Source organism: Eutrema salsugineum, unplaced genomic scaffold, assembly GCF_000478725.1.
Source record: "Eutrema salsugineum unplaced genomic scaffold, Eutsalg1_0 scaffold_12, whole genome shotgun sequence".
NCBI classification, from domain to species: domain Eukaryota; kingdom Viridiplantae; phylum Streptophyta; class Magnoliopsida; order Brassicales; family Brassicaceae; genus Eutrema; species Eutrema salsugineum.
Window position 1 is genome coordinate 7,489,419 of NW_006256895.1, and position 9,653 is coordinate 7,499,071.

At 40.3% G+C, this 9,653-nt stretch overlaps 2 non-coding genes across 2 annotated transcripts; both read right to left on the reverse strand.

Moving 5' to 3' along the window:
- Nucleotides 1-1,554: 1,554 nt before the first annotated feature.
- Nucleotides 1,555-1,660, reverse strand: LOC112089509. Its single transcript, XR_002901147.1, has one exon. It is a non-coding gene; the product is annotated as a small nucleolar RNA R71 (small nucleolar RNA).
- A 6,367-nt stretch (nt 1,661-8,027) lies between these two features.
- On the reverse strand, nt 8,028-8,135 carry LOC112089608. The gene has a single exon (XR_002901238.1). It is a non-coding gene; the product is annotated as a small nucleolar RNA R71 (small nucleolar RNA).
- Between the last annotated feature and the right edge of the window lie 1,518 nt (nt 8,136-9,653).

Below are 9,653 nucleotides of genomic sequence, written 5' to 3' on the forward strand. Positions count from 1 at the left end.
CTGCTCTTAATGCTAGATCTTTGCACATCACTCTGATCTAGACCTTAGTCATTTCTCCACCCACAAGGTGTTTGATGAAATGTCTGAATGAGCTAAGCTAAGGGTTTATGCCTTTTTCATCATGGGAATGATTTGTTAAATGCATGAATGACATATTAGAACTGCTTCTTAATGCTCACTGATTCATATTTCACAAATGATGATTTGGTTTGAAAGTGGATTAGTGTAGAGATTAATGCCTTCATGAGAGGATTAGTCTAGATTTGAGTTCTAAGTTAATTGGTTTTGAGATCATGTGATTGCTTGTTGCTGCTTTCTGTGTAAGATTCGGTCTCTTTGAAATAGAAACCGTTTGGTCATTATTAGACTTGATACTTTATGCTTGTTAATTGCTTGATCTTACTTAAGGTGAATTAATCTTGATTAAGTGATTTACAAAGAGATTATTGTCATGGGAATGAATTAATCTGCTTTTGAAGTCTAGACTAAAGAGTAACTTGCATTGCATTATTGTTCTTAGCATCATGAATAAATCTCTAAAGCACCCTAATCAATGATCACATCTAGAGGTTTAGCTTTCTCTTTGTTTTGAATCTGAGTCTTTGTTTTGTTGTCTTGTTGCTTGTTTTTAAATTACTGCTTGTTTTTGTTTGTTTTATGTTTTAGATCACCTTGTTACCAACTCATCTGCTTGTTAGACTTGAATTAAGATAGTTCCTCATAGTTCTAGTGTCTAGAATCTCTCCATTTGGATTGATACCTCAAGTGCTACAATGACATGAGTAGTTGAGGAATTGATCAAGGATTGAAAAATTCCTGCTATCAATTTGGCGCCGTTGCCAATTGGAGAGTTCATTCTAGCATTCGAACTTTGGATCTTCTTGAGATCAAGTCATTGTTTTCTTTTGTTTTACTAAGCTTTTATTTTCACCATGTTAATGTATATCACTAAGAGCATGCATCTCTTTGAGATGGTGAATTTTCTCTTTTTCATTGTTACTAACTTGTCTTCCTTGATTCTCTTGAGCTTTGAAAGGTACCAAATTCACAAGAAGAGAAATGGAAAGACACGTTCTATTGAGCTGTTGGAGATGGACGTCCACAAGAGCATTATTCCAGTCCCAAAACCGCAACAACAGCCACAACTTCAAGCACTACCTCCAGCACTGACCCAAGCTCCAAAGAAAACGCCAACAGTTGGAAGCTGTGACACTCCTTGTAGTCATGGAAAGAGGTATGGCATCCACCCTCCTCCAATTGAAGCTGCGGCCTATGAGATCAAAGCAAGCTTGGTTAGGTTGATTCAAGAAACTAAGTTCTTGGGGTCTGGTATGGAGAATCCATATGATCATTTGGACTGCTTTGAGAGGTTGTGTGACACATTTAGGACTGGAGGAGTGCCCCAAGACAGTATCAAGCTCATCTTGTTTCCATTTTCACTTGGAGAAAAGGCAAGCAAATGGGAGAGAGCATTACCATCCCACTTGGTAAATTCTTGGTATGATTGCAAGATGATCTTCCTCCAAAGGTTTTATCCCATACAAAGGACTATCCAAGCTAGGAAAGACATCTTGGGCTTCAAACAAAGAATCCATGAGACCTTTGATGAAGCATGGGAGAGACTTAAAGGCTACACTAGAGATTGTCCCCATCATGGGTTCCAACAAGAAGCTATCCTTAGTATCTTCTATTGGGGAGTTGATAGAGAGCATAAATGGACATTGGATGCAGCTAGCAAAGGGCGTTTTGCGACTCTTACCATAGAACAAGGAGAGTTACTTGTTGAGAATTTGGCCAAGAGCAATGAAAGATACAAAGAGCTTGATACTGAATATTTTCAAGATGGTAAAACTGAGGTGGAGCTTCGTTTTCAGCAAGAGTCTGTTCCACAATAGCAAGCTGCTTTAAAGACTCAAGAAATGGAGCTTAACAGCATGTTCCAACAACTTCTGAAGGGACAAGATGAGCTCACAACAAGAGTAAAGCGTTCATACAATGATCTCCACAACAAAATAGCGATTTTAACCTCTCATGTGAATCACATGGAAAGCAAAGATCATGAAGCTGCTGTAAAGGAGATAGAACGTGTACTCTTTAGTCCACAAGAAGACATTGCTCTTAGAGGTCTTTCTTCACAAGACAATGAGAACATTGAGCAACTCAGTGGAGAGGTGACCCTTGGAACTGAAGTTTTAGCTATAAAAGACGTCCATGGAGCTTCTAGAGAAAAAGTTCAGATTGCTGCTGAAGAAAAGGCCGAACAACAGCTTCAGAAAGAAGAAAAAGCTATTGAACCGCCAGCTTATGTGTCTGTAAGTCTCTGTGATGAGTTTCAAAACTTTGAGATGACGTATGTGGGGACTTGTGGAATGAAAGAGAAGGATCAGCCGTTTGCTGCTTGTGAGAAAAAGAAAGAACACCAAAGAGAGCTTGATCTTGAGTTCATTGATGGTGAGAAGTTCTTTAGTGATGATGAGGATTGCTTGGAATCTCCACCTCCTACACCAGGTGAGAAAGAGATCAGCAGCAACAAAAGCAATGGTTCAGAGTCCCAAGACAAGCGCCCAACAAGCATTAAACCATTCACTCTTGGGTCTTCTTCTTCTCAAGTCTTAGCTCTCACTCCATGGAAGTTTGATGGTGGAGCTGTGGAATACAAAGTTAAAGGCAATGTGAGATCAAGACCATTTGCCAAAGTCAGAGCTATCCTCACACAAGAACTCATAGACAAGGGATCTGGTGGTGTCCAAGAGCTGATGAACAAGGACCTCATGCTTGAATTCATGGACATGACAAGGAGCATCAAAGCTCCTCCTCTCCCTCACTAAGAAAGGTTTTACAAAGTCAAACTTAGTGACTTTAAACAAAGTGCTCTTGGGAGACACCCCAAGCTTATCCTTGTATATAGTCTTTTTAATCTTTTCTTTAGTGTTTTTAGAATGTTTTGATGGGTTTGCTAAGTGATCTCAGGTTCTAGAAGTGTTCTAGCTGTGTAGCTTAAAGGAACAGGTGCAGAAGAGAGTTCAAAGCAGGCGGCCTCGTGATTCAAAGGAGCAGTTAACATGGCCTTGGTGTCAAAGCCTCGGTATAGCCTATGCCGAGGTGTGTGGTATGTGAAAACCTCAGGCAGACACCTCGCCCTAACTCATACCGAGGCCATGAGCTGATCCTTTCAGAGACTAAGTGCTGATAGATGCCTCGGGAGAGTACAAGCCGAGGTGATCTGAGTTCATGCCAAGGTGCCCTTGCAACAAGCCCAGAAAACAGGCACCCTCGGCATCACTACCTCGGGATTGTTACACCAAGGGGTCCCTGCACGAACATAAACAAAAAGGGTCGCTTGAGAGACTTGAGTCCAAGCAGAGGGTTCAAAGCACCAGCATTCTCCTCCATGTCCAATGCCTCCATTCCATCATGAACAAGTCTGGTAACTCTCCAAACTCATTGTACATATGCATCTAGTTCTTAATTTTTCATTTTGCATTTTTCTTGCTTTTGCCTTTCACTTCTCTCTTATGCTTTTATAACACAGAGGACTGTGTTATTTAAGTGTGGGGGAGGAGTTTAGTGTTTACTAATCATGTTTTCTTTGATCTTATTTTCCACTTTAGTCTTGAGTCTCATGTAGTTGCATCTAATCAGAAAATTTTCACAAAAAAATGTTCATTCTAGTTGCATTCACATTTTTAGGATCAAGTCTAGTTGCATCATATAGGTTGCATCTTGCTGGGAGTAATGATAGGTTTTCTAGAGAGTACATCACTTTGAGAACTTGAACTGAATATGCTTGTGAATCTTTTTCTGTGCTTGCAAAGTCTGAAACGATTTAAATCTAAGAAGCAAGTTTGAATTGAACTCAACTCTAATTAAGTGAGAACCTTGAACTTGACTTGAAAATATCTTGTGATGCATTGTTTGAATAAGCTTGTGGATACCGACATACATACTTGAGCTAGAACTATTGTTTTTACCGCCCTTTTTCCTTAGCTCAAGTAGCTGAATCCACATCATGGATCAGTTCCCTCACCTTGAACCCATCCTTCTTTCAAGCCAATGTTTGTGTGTGAATTGAAAGGCCACCTTGGATCAAACTTAGCAGAAAGTGTTAGGTTTAGAGCGACAAGGGCAGGTCTCATTGAGTGCTGAGTTCCAACATCAAGGAACTGAGAGTGTTGGCAAGGAATAAGTGTGGGGGAAACGATTTGTTGGTGAGTGGAAAAAGGTGAGATGAGTGGAAAAGAGAAAGTGGAAATAGCTAGGGGAATAAAAGAAAAGGAAACGAGTCTTGAAGTTTTGAGTTAAAGAAAGTGAGCTCTGGTGTCTTGAAAAGAAAGAGTCTAGCACCTAAGTAAAAGAAAAAGAAAAGAAGCCAAAGAGCTCAAATGTTTTGAAAAGAAAGAAAAAAAGAGGCTAGAGGTTGCAAAAGAAAAAGAGCTATGTAAAGTTTGAACTCCAAGACTTGAGAGTGAAAATGAAAAGTAAGTCCCCTAGTGAAGAGGAGAATGAGTGTGAAAAGTGAGGTTCTTGGGAGAGTGAGCAAGTGAGAAAGCTTTGAGTAGAGTGTGGGGTGTGATGAGTCTTTGCCCTTGTATGCATTGGTTGCTTTTTACCTTTAGCATTCTGCCAAAGTTTGATCATTCATAGAGAGATCCTTTTGCTGCATTAAACCCGCTTGAACACTGATGAGATCATTTTAATCTCATAGCATCTCCCTAGCCAAGCCAGCTTGTTTAAACATTGCATCATTTGATTCACCTGATAAAAGCTTAATGAATGTGAAAGAGTTGAGAGAGAGGAGAACTTGTGGAGATTCCTTGTTGAGTTGATATATATCTGAGTATGGCTTTGCATTGCATAATTGAGTATGAACTTGAATTCTCATTGTGATCACTTCTCTCTAAAAGGAAATATGAACTCCCAATGCATTCAACCTCTCTCTCTCTCATTTGTTCTTTTTGCTTGAGGACAAGCAAAGGATAAGTGTGGGGGAGTTGATATATTCATAAATTGCATCATTTAGTGTACATATTTTAGTCCAAATCATGTCTTATCTCATGCATTTTAGGTCTTTAAGCATTGTTTTAGGACGTAGGAGATTACATTAGGTCCAAAAGAGTTTTGCATGTTTTGGAGTGTTAAACAGGTGCTTTTGGAGCCAATTTGGAGTGGAGGATGTGATTCAGATGAAGAAATGGAGTTGGAATGATCAAAAATGGTGAAAAGGAGCAATTTTGGGTTTCTCGGCAAAATGCTGTACTGAAGGTCGAAGATCCTCGGCCAAAATCCTTCCCGCGGGTAGCTTTCTCGGCCAAAAACGCGTACCGCGCTCAAGTCTCTCGGCCAAAAATCCCGGGTGCAGATACATTTCTGAAATCGCGGTCACCGGAAGATCTTGCCGGCCGATTCAGTTGTCGGAGTCTTCATAAAAGTTGGAGACAACTGAGTCAAGAGTTAAGAAAAGTTAGAATAAAAGCATTTGGACCACGGAGCTGAAAGATATGGTAATCGGAAGACAGACCTCTCTCGCATCCATTCCGGAGCAATCCGATACTCCTGAATGATCGCCTGTCCGGGGAACCTTCCGGTCCGATTCAGTCGTCGGAGGCTTCATCAAAGTTGGAAAAGATTTGATCATGGTTCCATAGCAAGTGCAATAATGGAATTCGGACGCGTGAGCAGAAAGTTGAGCTCGTCGGAAGAAACCCCTGTCTCGCTGCCGTCTTGGGCCGACCCGATGAGTTCCGAAGAATGCAAAGGACGCCGCACTTCCAGGCCGATTCGGTTTACGATGCCTTCATAAGAATCAGAGATATTTTAGTCCTCGTTCCAGAACGTCCGAGATCATTCAATTCGGATCTATGAGCAAGAAGTTAACGTTTCCGGAATGGACACATGTCTAGACGCCTCTCTCTGATCGTGTAAATGCACTGCGGAGATGAGCCCTCCAGGAAGCCTTCCACTTCCCAAGCGCCGATAGTTTCTTCACCAAAGATTGAGCTGAATGAGTTATATTTCTCATGGAACTCGTTTTAGGTCATTTAGAGTTATGAGCTGAAAGTTACACTGAACAGAAGAGAAGCTGGTCAATTCGGGTTTTAAGAGATGCGACTGTAAGCTAAGTTTTGTGTCCTACTCCGGCGTGAATACCTCGGCATGTATGCCGAGGAGGCATGTTTACGAAGCCTTGGGACTATACCTCGAGGTAGGACTTCGGTCTTTCAACACCAAGGCTCCCTTGATCACCAAAATGATCACAAAACGACTAAGTGTTGAAGCAGACCTTGGCGTGAACCCTTCAGCATGTTATGCCGAGCTCCTATGTTACACAAACCTCGGGTACCAAGCCCCTCGGCATGTTATGCCGAGGTCCTCATCTCTCCAACCCAGATCACAAACAAACCCTCTTCACGTTTCAAAGCTTTAACCGGATCAAAGGCCAAGTCTCATGCATGTTCTTCAAGTGTTCATCAAAGTTTCAACCCAGCACATGACCCCCTGGTGTATGGCCCTCGGTGTGAGACTTCTTCAGATGGCGAGGGGTGGCTCCAGCAACCCAGAAAGGGCGGGTCAGTACCCAGTTTTTCCTGGGCTGACCCGGCCCACACCCTTTTATATAAATAGTTTTTAGAGACTAAAACCCTAGTGATGCTTTTACCTTATCTTCTAATCTGTTTTCTTTTTGTTTTCTCTCTGCTTCTTAGTGTAAAAACGAGTTTGATCAAGAGATATCTAGCAGATTTAATCATCTTAAAGCTGTTTCTTATCATCTAATCATCTCATCTCTGCTTCTAATCATGATTAACACCACCTCTTGCAAAGGAAATGGTGTGTTAATCATGATTAGTGAGTAGTTATCTTTTAAGCTTCTAGGTGTGTAGATTATGGTGATTAGATGATCGGTTTATGATGTTTAGGTTCTAGATTCTCATCTCCTTTCCTTAGTTAGCTGCTCTTAATGCTAGATCTTTGCACATCACTCTGATCTAGACCTTAGTCATTTCTCCACCCACAAGGTGTTTGATGAAATGTCTGAATGAGCTAAGCTAAGGGTTTATGCCTTTTTCATCATGGGAATGATTTGTTAAATGCATAAATGACATATTAGAACTGTTTCTTAATGCTCACTGATTCATATTTCACAAATGATGATTTGGTTTGAAAGTGGATTAGTGTAGAGATTAATGCCTTCATGAGAGGATTAGTCTAGATTTGAGTTCTAAGTTAATTGGTTTTGAGATCATGTGATTGCTTGTTGCTGCTTTCTGTGTAAGATTCGGTCTCTTTGAAATAGAAACCGTTTGGTCATTATTAGACTTGATACTTTACGCTTGTTGATTGCTTGATCTTACTTAAGGTGAATTAATCTTGATTAAGTGATTTACAAAGAGATTATTGTCATGGGAATGAATTAATCTGCTTTTGAAGTCTAGACTAAAGAGTAACTTGCATTGCATTATTGTTCTTAGCATCATGAATAAATCTCTAAAGCACCCTAATCAATGATCACATCTAGAGGTTTAGCTTTCTCTTTGTTTTGAATCTGAGTCTTTGTTTTGTTGTCTTGTTGCTTGTTCTTAAATTACTGCTTGTTTTTGTTTGTTTTATGTTTTAGATCACCTTGTTACCAACTCATCTGCTTGTTAGACTTGAATTAAGATAGTTCCTCATAGTTCTAGTGTCTAGAATCTCTCCATTTAGATTGATACCTCAAGTGCTACAATGACATGAGTAGTTGAGGAATTGATCAAGGATTGAAAAATTCCTGCTATCACCCATATCCATTTAGTTCAACAAAATCAATTCTCTGGTTATTCATTCGAAAACCCGATAGACCATATCAAGACTTTCGAAGAATTATGTGCAACCATTACAGAAAATGGGGATTACCACAAGTGTAGTCTTTTCCCATTCTCTCTTAGAGATAAGGCCAGCAAATGGCTAAAATCTTTGCTACCTGCTTCACTAAAAACGTGGGCAGCGTGTAGTACTGCTTTCCTAAATCGTTTTTATACTAGAAATCGTTCAAATCTCTTAAGGAAAAAGATAAGAACTTATAAACAAAAAGAAGATGAAGATCTTTTAGAAACTTGGGAAAGATTTAGGGAATACCAAAGAGATTGTCCACACCATGGATATACCGAAGAATACCTGCTGGGTATCTTCTATCGCGGTATAACTCCAGAGTTACAACACTCTTTCGACATAGCAAGTAATGGAGATTTCACAACTAGATCTGTAGAAGATGCTCACGTTTTCATTAAAAATTTAGGAAACAGCATCCGAAATCAAGTAACCTTTGGTAATTCTGCACTTCCTGAGAAGAAAGAAGAGATCTCGGAAGTTATAAAGTGTCTCCGTCAGATAATGAGTCATCTTGGATTGCAACAACCAAATAAGGTACACAATACGTGTAACTTTAATGGCTGGGACAACCCAATGGATTCTTATGATCAAGGGGTGGTGAACACTGCAGAAGTCTATCAAATTCAAGATTTTCCATTCGTTTCTGATCACCGCGGGTCCATTCATCCCGACCGCGGTAAACCAAGCTGTAACCGCGGTCGTGATGCTGCTGACCGCGGCCAAGAAAAGTTTCACCGCGGTCGCGAGCCTCCTCACCGCGGGAAACCGTCTTCTGAGCTTGCCTGGACACCAACTCCCGAACCAATCTCGGCTATTCAATCTAATCCTGTTTCCTATCCAAGTTTTCCCTCTTCTGAAGCTGAAAACCTAAACAAAAAGAATTTAGAGCTTGAAAATTCTATGTCTCAAGAGATTAGTGATCTTAGATCTGAACTAAAAGAGATGCAGAAGGATTTCGATACCCTCCTTAGCCTGATGGTCAAAACTAATTCTTAAAACTTAGAAAATTCTGAAGAGGAGCTAAGTGAATATTCTTTCGAAAGCTCAAGTGAAGCAGATCCCTCCGATCATATGAAAGTTATCACACTTAGGAGTGGATTAGCTTACAAAGATCCTGAATTTCCTAAAGATCCCAAAGATGAGGAAAAGGGTAAGGAAAAGGAGAAAGAAAAAGAAAGAATCACGAATGAAGATGTTGAAAAGGAAGTGGTAGGAGAAAAGGATGGAGGAGAAGTAAGAGAAGATTCATCCTGGGAAATCCTTGGAGAAGACCCGATTCCTCCTCCACCAACTCATGTCTACAAACCTAAACCTCCATATCCTAGAGCCTTAAGAGCCCCTAAGAAAGAAAAAGAAAAAGCTAAGCTGAAAGAGTTGATCGATCAATTAAATGTGAGATTACCTTTTGTAGAAGCTTGTGCTATGATTCCTGCTTTAAGAAAATACATGAAGGGTATTCTAACAAATTCTTTAACTCTTGAAGAAGGTGTTATGATGATAACCCATGAATGTAGTTCTATCCTGCAAAGCCGAATCCCTGAAAAGAAAAACAATCCTGGAAGCTTTGTACTTTCATGCACCATCAATGATGTAGCTTTTGAGCGTGCTCTCTGTGATTTAGGATCTAGCATAAACATGATGCCTCTTTCAGTAGCAAAACGTTTAGGACATCACACTTTCAAGCCCACTAAGATTTCTTTAGTACTAGCTGATCGTTCCGTTAGACAACCTGTAGGTATCTTGGTAGATGTTCCCGTCGAAATCGAAAAATGTTCCATACCAACCGATTT